This window comes from Somniosus microcephalus, chromosome 6, assembly GCF_052327205.1.
Source record: "Somniosus microcephalus isolate GS21.2 chromosome 6, FLI_Smic_1.0, whole genome shotgun sequence".
In the NCBI taxonomy this organism is placed as follows: domain Eukaryota; kingdom Metazoa; phylum Chordata; class Chondrichthyes; order Squaliformes; family Somniosidae; genus Somniosus; species Somniosus microcephalus.
This window is the reverse complement of record NC_140992.1, coordinates 70407758-70426064: the sequence shown is the minus strand read 5'-3', so window position 1 is coordinate 70426064 and position 18307 is coordinate 70407758.

The following is an 18307-nucleotide window of genomic DNA, read 5'->3' as shown; positions in this document are numbered from 1 at the left end:
ATCCTAATTTTGAGGACAATGACATGAAGAATGTTGTACTGTCTGCGCTGGCTCCGGACATACGGACTAGTCTCCCCTTCTTGGCCTTTAAGGTGGGAACACCCTGAATATCTTAATCACATAGATGCAAACATCTTTAGGCTTGGATACTATTGATTTGGTCCAGAAATTAAACCAAACCCAACAAGGGCCTCATGAGTCCCCTGCTGCTTTTGGAGATCGGTTGTACACTATTTATGAAATGACGCAAGCACGCCTCAATGCTGATGCATTCAACGGGAAGGATGAAGCGGCATTTAAGAAAATATATTTAAAGAATATTCAGACCTCACTGCGAACAGCTTTAGGGCACATGGTCAGCCACAATTTGCAATGGACAGCCCTTTTAAGAGACGCTACTTCTGCATGGGCCTATGCTAAATCTCAGGCATCAACAACAGGAATGCCAGTAAGTTTAGTTGAGGGACCCCAGGCTTCTCTAGTATCAAACCCCCGTAGACAATCGTTCATGTGTTACAACTGCGGCAAGATGGGACACTTTACGAAAGATTGCCAAAGTCCTAGACAAACAGACTCGGGAGGTGGGAGAAATAACAATAATTACCCGCGATATGGTCCGTCCCATTCACCTCATCCAGTGGATAGCAGGCTGGATGCCATGGACTCACGTATTGAAAGAATGTCATGTATGATGCAGACACTTACAGGAACCCATATGTCGGGGAGTCCTGTGGCCCCAACTATGAGTTTGTATCCAACTCCCGCTATGAGCTCATTATTCCCGCCCCCACTACTGCAACAACCCAATGGCCCACAATGACAGGATCCGGCCCCACCGGCCTGGTATGAAGTGGGGTTCAGACGAGACGGCCATGGTCGACCAGTTGTCTCAGCTTTGCTGCCTGGGGACCGACAGCAGACTATGCTAATAGATACTGGGTCAGCTGTTACTATCCTGCATTCCCAAGATCCCGGAACGCCAACTGGATATAGGCAAAAGTAGCTTCGTCATAACGGGAGTCACTGGGGCACAAGCACCCATATATTCAGGGGAGGAACTTAATATTCACCTCGAGGAATTCCCCGTAAAAATTACCGATCCATTGTACATGTGTATGACAAACAGAATGGGGATACTTGGGAATGATACCCTAAGGGGAATGACAGCCATTATAGATTACAATCAGAATTGTTTATGGGTTGAGTCTAAACCGGGAGATGTTCTGCAAATCTCAAATGCTCACTCAGTGTTTGCTATAAAGAAGTTTGAGCAGATAGCACTGCCGACACATTCTCTGCCTGCTGTTAACTCCTTAGTGACTAAACATGCAGCAGCCTTTGCTAAATCTAAACACGACTGCAGGAGGATGGAAAGGGAGACGCGAATTAATGGGCCACCCCATCGCGCATGTAAACAATATCCGATTCCCCGAGAAAGTATTCCGTATTTGTGAACAGTCATTGCCTCATTGGAAGAACAGGAGGTACTGCGCAATGGTTCTTTTACTACCAATTCCCCTGCATGGCCAGTTAGGAAGCCAGATGAATCTTGGAGGCTTACTATTGATTACTGTGCCTTAAATAAAGCTTCCCCACGTCTAAGCCCAACTGTTAATCAAGCCCCTTCGCTACTGACATCCATACCCCACAAGGCCACTGTCTTCTCCACCTTAGACATAGAAAATGTTTTTTTGGAGTATTCCAGTTGCTCAGGAGGACCAGTACAAATTTGCTTTCACGTTTGAAAGGCAGGGCTACACATTTACGTGTCTACTGCAAGGGTTTCATAACTCGCCATCGATCTTTCATCAGTATATGGCATGAGCAGTTAAGACTTTTCTAAACCTTCAGCCCTTCTACAGTATGTTGACGATCTACTTTTGGCTACTGAAACAATGGAAGAATACCTAGAACTCCTAGATGAGCTGATAGGACTAGTACAAAAGGCAGGGCTGAAAATAAATCAAAAAATGTTTCAGCTGGCAAAAGATGAGGTTACCTTTCTGGGAGTAAAAATTTCAGTGACTGGCCTTAGTCCGGACGACAAGAAGATAGAGACTATTCAGCGACTCCCATTACCTGTTTCAAAGACTGCATTGCGATCCTTTTTAGGTTTGGTCGGATACCAGCAAAATTTTATTCCGAACTTTGCAGACTTGTCTAAACCTTTGCATAATCTTTTAAAGGGAGATACGGAAGAGATACAACCTGTATGGGGAGACCACCATACTGCTGTGGTTAGTGCTTTGAAACAAGCCACGATACAGGTAACTGCTCTCATCTCCCCAGATTACGGTCAGCCCTTTCACCTTGAAGTAGGTTCCACCCCTACCAGCCTAACTGCCATTTTGAGTCAGAAACAGGCAGTCAGCGAGACACTACGCCCTATCGCGTATGTCTCACGTATACTACGAGGGGTGGAAAGTACATTCTCAGCATGTGAGCGTCATCTGTTGGCCACATTTTGGGCAGTCAATCATTTCACCTACACTACCGGACTGCAGAAGGTCATTTTGCATTCACCACACACGCTCCTTAATCTGCTGTTAAAACCAAGTGAGACCAAGGTATCCTCTCAGCGAATAAGTAAATGGACACTTGAATTGTTACAGCGTGACCTGGACATTACGCCTAAACGAACCACGCTGTTACCCCTTATGCTTGCCTATGAGGGAAGCCCCCACCAGTGTCCATTACCAGTGCTAGATATGGAACCAAATCCAGTAAAGGCTAACGCCATACCCGGAGCTCAAAATGTATATGTTGACAGGTCATCATACTATGTAGACGGCCATCCTAAAACTGGATGTGCACTTATTGATATCGACGCTCACGATTGGTCAGAGGGATTTCAAGTTTCCGTCCACTCCTCACAACAGGCAGAACTGATTGCTGTAATTCCAGCCATACATTACATGACTATGGATGAAACAAATATCTGGTCCGACAGCAGTTACGTTTGTAACACAGTTATGGCTCTTCCCCTCTATAATACAAATGAGTTTTGCTCATCAGATGGTAAATCTTTATTACATTCTGGTCTCCTCCGTAAGCTATGGAAAGTGCTCCAGGAATGAGTCGCCCCTTGTCACGTGGGTAAGGTAGCCCATCAGAAAGATTCATCCCCCCATTCCCGAGGTAACCAAATGGCCTATCGTTTTGCTAAGGAGGCGGCCAAGAACGGAAAGTTACTACCTTGGTGGGTGATGAATGATACTCAGACACCCGTAGTGGGTGCGGTGACTAAGACTAAAACCATTGACCTTTTGGCCCGACAGGATTCATATGCTCCTTATGCACAGGTAATAGCCTGGCATCAACAGGGATGCCCGCTACCAGCACCCACTCTATGGGCAGACTCCACTGTAATACAACAAGGTGCAGATAAAAACTCTCCCCTACTAATGATCAGGAATAAAGAGGGAGACCTAGTAGTTTGTATTCCTCCTCAGTTAATGGAAGAAATTCTAGCTCTCTTTCATTCTCATCCGACGGCGGGACATTACTCAGCGGCCTCTATACTACAAAAGTTATTACCTGCTTGCTTGTGGCCTGGAATGGAACAGTTTGTGGAACAATATGTTAATCGCTGCCTGACATGCCTACAGACAAACCCCCCTTCATGTTCAAATCGTGCTTTACTTAGGTTACAGCCCCCTCCTGAGGGACCATGGACACACTTACAGATTGACTATATTGGTCCACTAAAAAAATCCAAGGGAAACTATGAGTATGCACTTGTGATAATCGATCAGTTCACTAAATGGATAGAGGCTTTTCCCACGAGAAATAACACAGCATGCACCGCAGCTCGAATTCTCCTGAGTGAGGTGTTCTGTAGGTGGGGATTGCCATTACAAGTGGATAGCGATCAGGGTTCACACTTTACGGGGGCAGTTTTCACAACTCTGCAAGAAATGTTACAGATAAAACATAAATTGCACATTGTGCACTGTTAAGTATGTGTATTGTATTGAACAATTAACACAAAGACTTAAACGTATAACTCAAACAGGTCTTTACTGGTTGGAGGTAGGGACTACACATAGGTCTTTACTTCATGCCCACAGGCGGGAACTGAGGGGGATCAGTACCCACAGTACTATTTATACACCTATGGCCAGGAGTGGTACTGCGTATCACTACGCCCAACAAGTAGTGCAGTCCTGTCCATAGGTTCAAAGTAGCACACATATTACATACACAACATTCCTCCCTTCCTAGCTTTACAGTCATCTCCCCATTTAACATAACGTAATAACATATATACATATATAACTTCAGGTTTACATAACAGAATAACATAGATACATAGATAACTCCATGTCAAAACAGATCACAGATTCAGTCTCTGCGGAAAACAGTTCACAGATTCAATCTCTGTGGTGTAGTCGGTTCACGTTGCTGGAGTGACTCATTCAATAGTCCTTCCATGGATTTAACAGTTTGAACTTCCGAACTGAATTGGCTCCGTTCGGAGGGACCACGTGTGTGATCTGGTAGAGGTGATAATGGTTCAGATGGGTCATCTTCTGTTTTTACTTTTCCTTTTCTGCTTCTTGGAGACTCTCTGGGCTCCATTGTCAGCTGCCACAGCTGCCAGCTGCATGCGCAGTTCCTCCTTCTCTTCCTCCTGTTTCCGTCGTAGAGCCAGCTTCTCCCGATGTTCCGTAGACTTTTGGTGCTCCTCCATGATTTCTGCACTTTGGGAGTCGAAGTTACAAGCTGGGCAGGACAGGACATCGTAATATTCGGTGTCGTCCTGAGCTAGACCAGTGAGAGGGTCGTCTATTTCCTCCATACCCAGCTGGACGTTAGCCAGCTCTTGTTCCAAATCCAGACATCTTTCCTGAAGAGACTTCTTCATGTGTACCTCTGCATCCAGCTTTTTCTGGGCTTTCAGCAAGTCGTTTACTAGTGACCTCATTTGTGATTTTAATACTTCAACTTCCTTTGGAGATTGATTGATCGGACTATGCAATCCCTCTACCGGAGCAGCTGTTTCAGCGGTCTGTTGTTCTACGTTGACGTGAGTCAGCGTACTTTTGGCATCCAAGGGCTGCTCTGTTGCAGTCATCTCAGTCTGTGTTGCCACCTCAGCTCTTCCAATAACCTTTGAGAGCTCCGAACCCCTTTCGTTTGAATATTGAAGTTCATGTTCAAGTTTTTCCCATTTCAGAGTCCTGTCCTTCAGCATATGCAGGAGTTGGCTGACCGTTAACTCCTCTGACATCAGACGTTTTGTGTGCTCCTGCTCCATTTTCTCCATCAGCTGCTTCTGTTGTCTTTCCAGATTCTCCAACTCTATATCAAAGAACTCTTTCGTTGCATTCAACTCTTGCTCAAAACGGCGAAGCATTTGTTCTAATTGCTGTTGTAGTTTGAAATGGAGTTGAGTTCGAGCCCGGTGTCCCTCAGAAATGGGCACATCAGTAGACTTGCCAGACTCAGAATCCACAGTTAAACTATGTTGTTGTTGCTCAGTGGAATTCTGTGCTGAAACTTTGTCTTTTGCACCTGAGTTGGGCTTACCATCATCCGTTCCAGAGTCTGGGCCGACTATCTTCACCGAGTTCTCACTCGTTATTGTTTGTAGGAAATGCCAGTCCATATTCATTTTCCTAATCCACTCCCGTCCTAGTAGTGGAGGACCTCCTTCAGATATCACATATAAGTCCATTATTTGACTGTCTTCGCCCTTGTGGACCACTGCAACCTCTATTTTCCCGATGGGGTACACTCTTTGCCCCGTGTATGTTTTCAATATAATCCCCGTATCCTGTAGGGGAATATGTTGGAATAACTTTCCGTAATCTTTCTTATTTATGACCGTCAATGCCGATCCAGTGTCCAATTCCAGTTTTACTTGGACTCCTTCTATCTGAAGAGTGACCCAAAATGTCTGGAGGTCTGCACCCTTACCAGCGTTGAGTACTCTTAAGCTAGCCAGTTCATTACAGCTTAAGCTAGCCAGTTCATTACTGCTAGCGTCTGAATCAGACTCCTGTTCGGTCACCTTGTGTACCTTTGCGTATTTTCCTTGCGGTGACTTCTTGTTGCTGGTCTTCTTCCCTGACCTGCATACTCTAGCTATATGTCCAAGCCTACCACAAGTTCTACATTCTTGGTTTTTAAACCAACACTGGTTCTGATCATGCGTTGTCTTTCCACAACGATAACATTTGCCAGAACTCACACCCAATTTGTGTGCACTGAGCTCCGGTGACCGTAGCTGCATTACTGCCGTGCCTCTCGCTGCGGCTTCGTGTGCTGCTGCCATAGTGACCGCCTTCTCAAGCGTCAGCTCATTCTCCTCGAGCAGTCGCTTTTGTGTATCCTGTTTAAATAAACCACACACAAATTTGTCTCGAAGTGCCTCTGTCAGTCCCGTTCCAAACTGGCAATATTTCGCTAATTTACGCAATTCCAGCAAATAATCAGCATTGCTTTCATGCTGTAGCTGCCTTCTGTCATAAAATTTAAATCGTTCCGCTAGCATCAGCGGCGTGGGGTTTAGATGATCTTTCAGGACAGTAACAATCTCATCGAACGTCTTATCCGCCGGTTCATCTGGTGATAACAGGTGTTTCAATTGCCCGTATGTCTTCGCACCCATTAAATTTAATAATGTTAGTGCTTTATCAGCCTCACGAATTTTATTGGCCTTACAATAATTTTTAACTCGTTCAACATATATGGCCCAATCTTCGATGTCAGTATCAAAGTTGCTAATATTCCCGTGTTTAGGCATTGTAGTACTTTATCAGATTTGCAATTTCTCAGATTTTTTTTTTTACTGTTATCCAAGATGGCGGCTTCCCGCTCTTGCCGTCGTCCTCCGCCCACAAAATGGCGGTTTTCCCGCTTCTGCCTTCTTCCCCAGCGGTTTTCCCGCAAAAAATGGCGGCTTTCCCGCGCTTCTCGCTCTCCCCGCCCACTTCAATGGCGGTTTTCCCGCGCTTCTCATCGCTGACTTTCAGCCCGACTGCGGCTCTTATCTCCTGTGCGATCGCTGGTGCGCCGCCCGCCCGAAACTGTTCTCAGCCCTTATCACCGGTGCGATCGCTGGCCCGCTAAGCGCCTCCCGCTTGAAGCGGCTCCCGGCCTCTGGCTCACCCGCTCGGTGGCTCTTGCTCGCTCCCTCCCGGGCTCTGGCTTACCCGCTCGCGCCCTCCCGGGCTCTGGCTTACCCACGAGGTTATGGAGGCTTCAGGGTCCTAATGCCTGTCGCTTCCAGTCGCTGGAAGCTGTCAGGATTTCTGCTGCCCTTCAGTTTTCAGTGGGGTGTTGAGGATTGGAACCTCTCTTCAACGTCCTGTCTTTGGACGAAGCCGCTGTGGAATAACTGCCGCAGGGTTCGAACCGACTCGTCGCCAGTGTTAAGTATGTGTATTGTATTGAACAATTAACACAAAGACTTAAACGTATAACTCAAACAGGTCTTTACTGGTTGGAGGTAGGGACTACACATAGGTCTTTACTTCATGCCCACAGGCAGGAACTGAGGGGGATCAGTACCCACAGTACTATTTATACCCCTATGGCCAGGAGTGGTACTGCGTATCACTATGCCCAACAAGTAGTGCAGTCCTGTCCATAGGTTCAAAGTAGCACACATATTACATACACAACATGCACCATCCACAATCATCAGGGATTGTGGAGAGGGGAAATCGAACTTCAAAGACACTGTTGCAGAAGTTGTGTACAGAACACCCCACTCAGTGGACTGACATGTTGCCTTTATGTCTAATGGCAATACGCTCTACCCCACATGGGACTATGAGGGTAAGTCCTTATGAGGCTATGACTGGGAGACAAATGCAGATACCAGGACATGTAACATTGGGAAATAATACACCATTAAAACTACAATCATGCAGCCAAAAATGGTTACAAACCTTGATAGATCATATGGACGAGATGAACAAGCTGGTGGCCATTAACATAGGCAAATCGCGTGAACAAATCAAGCGATATTATGACCAGAAAGGGGGTATAAAAGAGGAGGGGGTGTCGCAATATTAATCAAGGAGCCAATTACTGCTGTAAGGAGGGATGATATCTTAGCAAGCTCCTATAATGAGGCCATATGGGTAGAACTTAAAAACAAAAAGGGGGCAAGCACTTTGCTGGGAGTGTACTATAGGCCCCCAAACAGTCAGGGGGAGATAGAGGAACAGATATGTAGGCAAATCTCAGAGAAGTGTAGAAATAATAGGGTAATAATAGTAAGGGATTTCAACTTCCCCAATATTAACTGGGATAGTCAGAGTGTGAAAGGCTTAGAGGGTATAGAATTCTTAAAGTGCATCCAGGAGAGCTTTTTGAGCCAGCATGTAGAAAGTCCTACAAGAGAGGGGGCAGTACTGGACCTAATTCTAGGGAATGTAGCCGGGCAAGTGGTAGAAGTGTCAGTAGGAGAGCATTTTGGTGACAGTGACCATAATTCGGTGAGATTTAAGGTAGTCATGGAAAAGGACAAAGATGGACTGGAAACAAAGGTTCTAAATTGAGGGAAGGCTGATTTTAATATGATAAGGCAGGATCTGGACAAAGTGGACTGGGATCAGATATTTGTAGGAAAATCCACATCAGAGCAGCGGGAGTCATTCAGAAAGGAAATAGAGAGAGTACAATGCCAACATGTTCCTGTAAAGGTCAAGGGAGGGACTAACAAGCCCAGCGAACCCTGGATGTCAAGGGATATACAAGAATGGATTAGGAAAAAAAGGGAGGTTTTTGGCAGATACAAAGGACTATAAACAGTGGAAGCCCTAGAGGAGTATAGAAAGTGCAGGGGGGTACTTAAAAAAGAAATTAGGAGAGCGAAGAGGGGGCATGAAAAAACATTGGCTGGCAAAATAAAGCAAAACCCCAAGGTGTTTTATAAGTATATTAAGGGCAAGAGAATAACCAAGGAAAGAGTAGGGCCCATTAGAGACCAAAGTGGCAATCTTTGTGTAGAGCGGGAAGATGTAGGTGAGGTTTTAAATGAATATTTTGCATCTGTGTTCACTATGGAGAAGGACGATGTAGGCATAGAAATCAAGCAGGGGATTGTGATATGCTTCAACAAATTAGTACTGAGAGGGAGGAGGTACAGGTAGACTACCCTTTATCCGGACTTCCGAAAACCGAAACCCTCTAAAAACCGAAGGTTTTTTCGTTCAGCGTAAGTCGTGCGTACGACTTACGCTGAACGAAAAAACATTCGGTTTTTAGAGGGTTCCGGTTGCGGAAGTTCGGATAAAGGGTAAGTCGTGCGCACGACCCCCCGCCGACCCCCCCGCCGACCCCGCCAGCCCCGACAACCGCCGACCCCGCCAGCCCCGACAACCGCCGACCCCGCCAGCCCCGACAACCGCCGACCCCGCCAGCCCCGACAACCGCCGACCCCCCCGCGGACCCCGCCAGCCCCGACAACCGCCGACCCCCCCCGCGTACCCCGCCGGCCCCGACCCCCGCCGACCCCGACTGACTTACGCTGAGCGTCAGCGTAAGTCGTGCGCACGACCCCCTGCCGACCCCCCCGCGGACCCCCGCCGACCCACCTTCCGAAATCCGAAATTCTCCTTTATCCGAAACTTGGCTGGTCCCGAGGTTTTCGGATAAAGGATAGTCTACCTGTACTAGCGGTTTTAATGGGCTTAAAAGTGGGTAAATCCCCAGGCCCAGACGAGAAGTATCCCAGGCTGCTGTGTGAGGCAAGGGAGGAGGTTGCAGGGGCTCTGACACAAATTTTCAGAACCTCTCTGGCCACAGGGGAGGTGCCAGAGGACTGGTGGACAGCTAATGTAGTACCATTATTCAAGAAGGGTAATAGGTATAAACCAGGGAATTACAGGCCAGTGAGCCTAACATCACTGGTAGGGAAATTATTGGAAAAAATTCAGAGGGACAGAATTAGTCTCCACTTGGAGAGGCAAGGATTAATCAAGGATAGTCAGCATGGCTTTCTCAGGGGGGAGATCTTGTCTAACCAATTTGATTGAATTTTTCGAGGGGGTGACTAGATGTGTGGATGAGGGTGGTGCAGTTGATGTAGTCTACATGGACTTCAGTAAGGCTTTTGACTAAGTCCCGCATGGGAGACTGGTCAAGAAGGTAAGAGCCCATGGGATCCAGGGCAATTTGGCACATTGGATCCAAAATTGGCTTAATGGCAGGAGGCAGAGGGTGATGGTCGAAGGTTGTTTTTGTGACTGGAAGCCTGTGTCCAGTGGTGTACCGCAGGGATTTGTGCTGGGTCCTTTGCTGTTTGTATTGTACATTAATGATTTAGATATGAATGTAGGAGGTATGATCCGTAAGTTCGCAGATGACACGAAAATTGGTGGAGTGGTAAATAGCGAGGAGGGAAGCCTTAGGCTACAGGATGATATAGATGGGTTGGTCAGATGGGCAGAACAGTGGCAAATGGAATTTAACCCTGAAAAGTGAGAGGTGATGCATTTTTGGAGGACAAAAAAGGCAAGGGAATACACAATGAATGGTAGGACCCTAGGAAGGACAGAGGATCAGAGGGACCTTGGTGTGCATGTGCATAGATCCCTGAAGGCAGCAGGACAGGTAGATAAGGTGGTTAAAAAGGCATATGGGATACTTGCCTTCATTAGCCGAGGCATAGAATATAAGAGCAGGGAGGTTATGATGGAGCTGTACAAAATGCTAGTTAGGCCACAGCTGGATTATTGTGTGCAATTCTGGTCACCACACTATTGGAAGGATGTGATTGCATTGGAGAGGGTGCAGAGGAGATTCACCAGGATGTTACCTGGGCTGGAGTGCTTCAGCTATGAAGAGAGACTGGACAGGCTGGGGCTGTTTTCCTTAGAGCAGAGAAGGCTGAGGGAGGTCCTGATTGAGGTGTACAAAATTATGAGGGGCATAGATAGGGTAGATAGAAAGGAACTTTTCCCCTTAATAGAGGGGTCAATAACCAGGAGGCATAGTTTCAAGCTAAGGGGCAGGAGGTTTAGAGGGGATTTGAGGAAAAACTTTTTCACCCAGAGGGTGGTTGGAATCTGGAACTCACTGCCTGAAAGGGTGGTAGAGGCAGGAATCCTCACAACATTCAAGAAGCATTTAGATGAGCACTTGAAACCCCATAGCATACAAGTCTATGGACCAAGTGCTGGAAAATGGGATTAGAATAGACAGGGCTTGATGGCTAGCACGGGCACGATGTGCTAAATGGCCTCTTTCTGTGCTTTATAACTCTATGGCCTAGAAATTCACTGGCGCCCCATTTGGGGCGCCAGCTTCGCCAGGGCGCCGGAAGTAGCGCCCCGGAAGAAGTCGCGGCCGCCCGCCGCAAATTCAGTTTGCGCGCCCCAGAGGGAAGTGCGGCGCTACTCAAGGCGCCCTGCATCCCTCTTGGGACGCTGCAACTGAAGTTCGCAGCACAATGTGCTGCAGCGCCACATGCTGCGGCACGGCATGCTGTGGTACTGCAGGCCTTCCTCCCCTTCTTAAAGGGGAGGGGCCTGCTGCAGCACGCGTGCGTGCCGGCAAAAGAGCTCAGCACCGAGGAGAAGTGCCAGGCTCTTGGGACAAGGCCGGCACTCCATGGGGGGGGGGGGTGCTTAGGAGGCTGGGGATGGTGGCGCGGAGAGGTGTTGGCAGGTGGCCAGCAAAAAACATGGCCGCCCCGCACCTCAGCACCTCTACCGCCGCAGGTAGGCCCCCCTGAGCCAGTCGCAAATTGTGACCGGCGTTAAAGCAGGGGACGCTACTAAATTTCGCGATCGGAGCGGTAGCGGGGCGCTGCGCACACCGATGATGTCATCGGTAGCGGTGCAGCGCTAACGGCTAGAGCCGCCATTAGTGCCCCACTAAATTTAGTGGTAGGCGTGGCCAGTGGCGTAAAACCCACTAAGTGCCCTCTAAGGGCGCTAGCGGGTGGCACAGCCCACTGAATTTCTAGGCCTATGTTTTAAAAGATACAAACAGAAGACTTCATAAATATGACATCAATAGATGCACCAAGCAATCACATTGTTTTTGTGTTGAACTTGGAACACATAGGAGATGCCAAGTCCACTTACAACCAGCTAAGGTGACTTAAGAATTGAATAGAAGACCTTCGTATAAATGGCATCAAATCAAAAAGTACTGTCACATTGTTTGGATGATAAGTTTTGAACACCTACACAGCAGACAGAATTCTGAAAGCTAACAGCTGAATTGACAGTAAGAATAGAAAGAAGTCAACAGTAAGATGACTAGTGATAATTAGCTTAAATCAGCAGAAAACTTCAAAGGATATACCACTGAAAAAAGGGTATAAAATATAGAACTTTCAAATAGGAAGACAGAAGTTGCTGGAAGGGGCAAAGCGATTCGTGACTTCAGAACCACTCTGTAAGCCTACAACTCTTTGAGTCTCAGGTAATCAAAGGTATTTGATTTTGGTGGATATCCTGGATTGAGAATAAGTAGAAATGTAAAAATGTAACAAAGTTAAGATTTGAGAATAAGGATCTCTGATGATAAGAATTGTAAGCTATTTGTTTTTGGAACTGTTAAAGTTGCGATTGACTCACCAGCTGTTAACTGCATGTCGGTTCTTTAATAAATCTATATATTTTTAGAATTGTCTCACATAGTACTTCTGTATCAAACTCACGAACTCAATCTCTGTACACTCTTTGGTGAGGAGTTGCAGAATTCTGCGGGAGTTTTCTGGACCCTCATAATATCCGGAAGGTTACAGTCTAGTTAAACTTATTAAAAGTGCTATCTGGAGGATGGTAACATTCTTTTCCTTTAAGGCGAGACAGTCTGGACCTTTGGACCCAATTAAGCGTCTATAGGATTCGGCTACCTCTAACTTTAGTTGAAGTCTGGGGAATATGCCTGATCCGGGGTAGCCCGAAAAGGGCTAGGAGTAGTAATTATCCCTTCAAAAGATGTGGCTCTGTATGCTGATACTAATAATTGAATGTGCAGTCAGCTCTCCGGAGGTAACAAAAACTTTTGACATTACCATTAACATCTGTACACTGGACAAAAGAGGCGAATGCACCCTACTCCCCATCTTTGGAATGGAACCTTGAATTGTTGGTGGACATAAACAATCAAAGAACTATAACGGTTCATCCGAGACGTATGAGGAGGATGTTCCAGTTTGGATCAGAAATAGTACAAAAGATAATCTAACAACACCATACGTAACGGGTTGTGGTACATTACAAGAAAAGGTGTATAATTGGGAAATAAAAGAAGGATATGGTGTGTGTATCAGGTGCGGGATAAGGAACAGGAAAGGCCCAAATGTGTGGAAATTCCTGAAGAAAAAGAATGGAATCTGGGAACAGGTACAAGAATCAAATCAGGGACCAGTAGCTTCGGAAAGTAAGGGATATATACAATTATGCTGGCCTCAGTGGTGGAAGAAACATACCGGCCAGTATTCTTGTATTGGGTCGAATATTATCATGGGCTTTGAAAATCAGGATGATGATTGGCCTCCTATTCCCAAATATGATGTAAAGATTACCTCAGCAGGATATGAGATTCCCAGAGATGATATAGAGATCACCACGGCAGAAAATAAACACTTTATGATAACCTTTAAACATTGGGGAAATTATAAAGATTTGGGAAATAATGATAACAGCATAATAGAATTCAAAAATGCAATAACTGGGTGTGTAAGGGACGATGGGTATGTCTATAGTGTTAAGCTCACACCCTATGAGAAAGCAAGTCATTCAGAACCACGAGAGGGTGTACCCGAGGAACAATGTCCCCAACTGACACCGGGACCTGGGAATGGTCTTGTAATTATACCCACCTATAAAGCAGTGTATCATCAAGTAATACCGGAAGTGTCCGCTGTTATCCTAAATTTAACAGAACTAATACTACCAAAGTGGTGCGCTGACAAAACAGCACAACTAACTCAGAGAATGCTGCAGCAGGTTTTTAATCAGTATTGGGAAAAGGCGACCTTATGTATAAGCATAGAGAAAACAGAAGGGACCTTCTGTCATGAGTTCAGTACCACTAAAGAGAGCAGCCAGGGAAAGAGTAGACAGAAAAGAGGATTGATAAATGATGGAGTCACAGGTTTCAACACAGTAACATCGGTAATTAACTCAATGGACTCCGCAGATTTACAAAAACAATTACAAACGTTAAGGGAAAAGTTGAAGGAGATACTTAGTAGGGAAAACCTTCAGACCATCAATCAGGGACGCCTCCCCACTTGAGTCACTAATAAACACCTATCAGGGCTATCCACTTATTACGATGATGCAGAACTATGTAAGATCAAGAGTTTGATTAGGATCCACTCTGTCAAACACGAATGCTACGAGGTAGGGAGTCAAAGGTTGATGGGACTAATACTACAAATATCTAGTCTAATGAATCGAACTAGGCCCAACCCCTTATTTAGGATAGAAAATATAGGAGTAGTACAAGGGAACACTATTACCCGATTTCTCACAGCACCACAATGGTTAGTACAATTAGGAAAACTAACATGGATTGAACCAAACCTCCAGGGATGCAATACAAATGAGGATGCCTTTGTCTGTCCATACAGTTTATATGAACATTCAAAGGATACCTGTGGATATGGTTGGAATGAAGAAAGGTTAAACTGTACCATGGAAGTGACAGGCCCCTCAGATGTAAGAACTAGAACAGCCTACGTATGAGAAGGTAGGTATTGTTCTACCACTTTAGAAAACCATGGAACACTTGAATGTTCAATAACCCCAGGGACCTAATGTATTACCTCTACAAAGGCTACGGTAATAGGAGGAAGAATTATCCTTGTAATAGCCTCACATGGCCAAAAAGCACTACAAGTAGAAGATGATTTAAAAATAAATTTAGAAGATTATGTCACAGGATTCAGATATGACATCCCTGAGTTACTTGAAGCATTAACCGAGCTAATAAGTCAAGTGAGCACCTCTCAACGCCATTATTATATGTTGGTACAAGGAAATAAAGACATAGCCGAGGAAATTCCAGACATCGAGATTCAGGCCCACTGGTGGGATATAGGAACAAATATGGAAATTTCTCTTTGGATTAGAATAAGTTCCCATGTACTGGTCATAGCCCAACTCATAGTACTGATATCCTTACTACTATACACCTGCTACCTGAAACACCTGGGGGAAAAAATTCAGTTGGTTTGCGCCTCCTGTTAGCACCTAATGAGGGCGCCCGGATGCGGCGATGTTTGCGCCGCTTGCGAAATTAACTAGACATTTTACTGCGGCGCTAAACACTACCGCCACGATCTCCTGCGCCGGCAGATCATGACGTCAGTCGAGTACGCAATGCCCCAGTAGCGCCCCGGATCGGATATTGAGTGGTGCCCCCTGCCTTACCGCCGCTAGCAATGACAGGTTGAGGGGAGCGTTTTGCAGTCAAGAAGCGACTGGGGAGGCGCTATTTAAAGGCGACCGTTTCCTGCCTTTTTTTGTTGGTGACATTTTTGCACCACACATTCTGAAAGAGACAGAGAGAGACTTCTGGAGAGATTCAATGTTGTGTGAAGGAGTTTTGGGTACTGAGCAGCACTTTGCCGGTTCATTTTGATTTGCCCTTCCTTGTATCGATTTAGAAGAGACTGTGGGGGCTGCACTCTGAGCTGTTTCCCTGGGCCTCGCCATTGTTCTTTCCAGCAGATTTGAAGTACAGGTCTCTCCAGGCTGAGATTCAAGGCTGCAATGAGCAGGATGTGGATGGAGAGCAAGATCAACCCTCCCCTTTAAGAACTGGCCGGCGCCATTGTGTCTGTGTTCCATTGCTGACTGACATCACATGAGCTTAACCAGCGCTCTGAGGTAGCGCCTCGCTCCTCGGCCTTTGCACCTTAAGACAGGTGTGAAGTGCCTGATTTAGTGCTCCAATCACCTCCAGGGGCGATAAAAGCCAAGTTTGCCGTCGGAGGCGATAATTAGCGCCAGGCACTAAACTTTGCGCATGGCCAAAAATGGCGCCCCAAATGGGGTGATACTGAATTTTTCCCCTCTGATGTCTAATATCCAATCACGTTTAAATATGATCACAACCCAAAATACCTTAGAGTTACACAAATGAAAGAGAACTAATCCATATGTAAGAGTTTAGTTTTGAGGGGTCGGCAAATGCCTTGCCCTCAAGATAGGGATTTGTAGGATAGGGTGTATTTGTATGATTTAGTAAAACATTTTTGTATAACTATAATATGTGAAATTGTATGTTAAAAGCCTAAAAGCCTGTATAAAAAGGCGAATGGCTGAGAGAAAAGCAGGATGGGAAATTATGCCAACCTGACAGAAACTCGCTCTGTTTTCAATTACTGAAGTAATGGAATGTAATGCTAAGTTTATGGAGACTATCAGGAATGTGGTATTCAGTAATGTGATGGAAAGGAGATAAGAGAAGAGAAGAGAGAGCGAAATGGAAGGCACCCCTCAGTGATACCACTATAAAATGGACAGATTGTTCAGACAACATCTTGGGAAATGGTCTTTGGGAAGAGAACATCTAAAGATAAAAGGCACTTTGATATGGGATCAACAAGGTCATAAAACATGTACCAGGTGTCAGATAGCTGGTTGCAGCCACATAGGCAAAAGAAAGGAGTGTATAAAGATACAGATATTGAACACTGAAGGCAGCGCGAACCAAGTAATCAGAGTTGAAGGAGCTTCAGTTGACAGAACACAGCAATAAACCAGAGAAGCGAGCTTCAGTCAAGAGAGAACAGCAGGAAAATAAAGAGGCCGCGCCACAGTCGCTCGGAAGTAACGCTGAGGCTCAAACGAACAAGACTGTGACTATTGTCTTGTTATGTATTACTTCTTTTTACTGAATGTTAAATGCTTAATAAACCTGTTTTACTTATACACAATATACCTGGATCCAGAGTGGTTTGTGTAGTTATGGAGAAATTATTCTAAGAGCTTTTGGAAGCTACACTACTGAAGATCGCGGCCAGGGCACGAGCAGAGTGCTGCGCACCACGATGATGTCATCGCCGGCGGCGCAGCACCGCGGGGCGCTGATGGTTATCACCACCGCTAACCTCCCGCTGAATTTCACGGGAGGCGTTGGCGGTGCCCCGCCCAGGTGCTAGTTGCTTTGCGCCCCATTAGCACCCTCTTAGGGAGCTAACGGGAGGCGCAAAGCAACCAAATTTTTAGGCCAAGTAGTCATTTCAGTAAAGCTGGAAAAAGGGAGAGAAAATGAGGGGGTGAGCAGTGAGCCAACAGATATACTAAACACAGAGAGGGAGTTAATGAGTGAAAATGACCTGCATACTGCTAAATAGCAGTTATCTAATATCATAGAATCATAGACTGATACAGCACAGAACGAGGCCATGCGGCCCATCGTGCTGTGCCGGCTCTTTGGTAAAACTATCCAGTTAATCCCACTCCCCCGCTCTTTCCCCATAGCCCTGTAATTTTTTTTCCCTTCAAGCATGTATTCAATTCTCTTTGAAATCTTACTATTGAATGTGCTTCCACCACCCTTTCAAGCAGTGTATTCCAGATCACAACAACTCGCTGTGTAAAAAAAATGTTTCCTCATGTCATCTCTGGTTCTTTTGCCAATCACCTTAATTCTGTATCTTCTGGTTACTGACGCTTCTGTCACTAGAAACAGTTTCTCCTTATTTACTCTGTCAAAACCATTCATGATTTTGAACACCTCTATCAAATCTCCTGTTAGCCTTCACTGCTCTAAGGAGAACCACCCCAGCTTCTCCAGTCTCTCCACATTACTGAAGTCCCTCATCCCTGGTACCATTCTAGTAAATCTCTTCTGCACCCATTCTAAGGTATTGATATCCTTCCTAAAGTGTGGTGCACAGAATTGAACGCAATACTTCAGCTGAGGCCTAACCAGTGTTTTATAAAGGTTTAGCATAACTTCCTTCCTTTTTTACTCTATTCCTCTATTAATAAAGCCAACGATCGCATATGCTTTTTTAACAGACTTCTCAACTTGCCATGCCATCTTCAAAGATTTCTGTACATACTCCCCCAGGTCTCTCTGTTGCTGCACCCCCCTTTAAAATTGTACCATTTAGCTCATATTGCCACTCCTCATTCTTCCGACCAAAATGAATCACTTTACACTTATCTGCATTAAATTTCATCTGCCATGTGTCTGCCCATTTTACCAGTGTATCTATGTCCTCCAGAAGCCTGTTACTACCCTCCTCATTGTTTGCTACATTTCCGAGTTTCGTATCATCTGCAAATTTTGAAATTATGCCCTGTATACCCAAGTCCAGGTCATTAATATATATCAATAAGAGCAGTGGTTCTAATACCGACCC